This window comes from Halyomorpha halys, unplaced genomic scaffold (genome assembly GCF_000696795.3).
Source record: "Halyomorpha halys isolate HHAL.00 unplaced genomic scaffold, Hhal_1.1 Scaffold298.1, whole genome shotgun sequence".
NCBI lineage: Eukaryota > Metazoa > Arthropoda > Insecta > Hemiptera > Pentatomidae > Halyomorpha > Halyomorpha halys.
In genome coordinates this window covers 31,052-32,590 of record NW_027107540.1, presented here as the reverse complement: position 1 = coordinate 32,590, position 1,539 = coordinate 31,052, and positions in this window count along the sequence as shown.

Here is a 1,539-nt window from a genome sequence, read left to right as displayed (position 1 = left end):
GTGTAAATGAAATAAATGTTTTGAGACTAAAATTTGGATAGTGTGTTGAATTATTTAGTAAAAAAATTGCCAGTCTCAAGAAAGAAATTTAAAGATTATAAATATATTATTATATTTATGTAAGTAATTATATCAGTACTCTATATAGAAATCAAATCAATGAAAATATAAATATGAAAGATTAATCTAACCTATAATATTCATTTAAAATGCTATTAATGGCCTGCTTGACTCAAGAACTTCAAATCCATGTATTTACGATGTGTTGTCATAATTTAAACAGTTCTATTTCAAAATCTTAATGTGTTTTGTTTCATTATACATTTTATTAGATAATGAAAAAATGCATGTTTTTTATGTTTGTTGTTGTAAAACCTTTTGCTAAACGCCTATGGTATGTTATGATTCAGTTAAAAACACGCACGCACGCACGAAACCATTGGTGTATATAAAAAAATGTTCCGGAATATTTTCTTGAAGACGCAACAATCGTTCTTTATACCCGAGAGATGTTGTGTTATTTTTGTGCTTAGGGGACAGATGTAGTAGCATTGTTACAGAATATTTTAGAGTCCAAAGTGGGTTCTGAATTTCAGGCTTCAGTGTCGGAATTGCTTTACGTATTGAGATAGCCTGAGTGATTCTTTCTGCCAAAGGAAGTGTTGGGTTTGGTTTCTGCCGGAAAGCTATGGAGAATTTAGATCGGAAAATATATTTGTAAGTCGGATGATTTGTTTGTTGAAATAATTTGGAAACATAATTTATAGTTAGCTCTTTCTCCTAAATGATAGAGGTAGGCCTGCTTCAGAGCAATTGCTGAGAATGAGACTGGTCCTGAATGCACCGGTAGCAATCCGGATTCCTGTATGATGCACTGAATCGAGCTTGGCAAGAGTTCGGCGACGGGCAGAGCCATAGATAAAAGAAGCATAAGTTAATGTAGTATACAGTTGTAACATGGTAGATCTATCGAAGCCCCACGATGTACCACTAAGAAACCTGAGTATATTTAATTTTTTTGTTGTGGCTTACCTTAATGATGTTATTTGCGGTTCCCAACTTTATTTTTGATCAAATATAAGGCCTAGAAATTTGTGAAGAATCGGTAAATTTCTCAGATGTAGTATGGGAGAGAAAGGCGTATTTCTTTTCCGCCTAAAGTGGAGACATACAGTTTTCTCTGTGGAAATTTGTAAAGTTTAGCCTATAGATATAGAGCAGTAATTAATTCTGTTGGACAGCAATCCAAGAGGACGCCTCTAGACAACAATGAATGTCACTATAGTTGACAAGAGACCACAATACAAATAGATAAACAGAATCAACAAATATGTGCAAGAGATTCTTTTAGCAAACTGGAAAGCAGTAGCCCAAGATAGGCAGGCGTGGAAAAGGCTGTTTGGGGCTGCCAAAGATTTATCTGGTCTGTTGAGCCAACCGAACAAAAAATTATTACTACATTAATTCTTTACTATTTATATTGTATAATTTATATTTATTAATGGAAAAAGAATTATTGGGATAAGAGAAAAGAATATA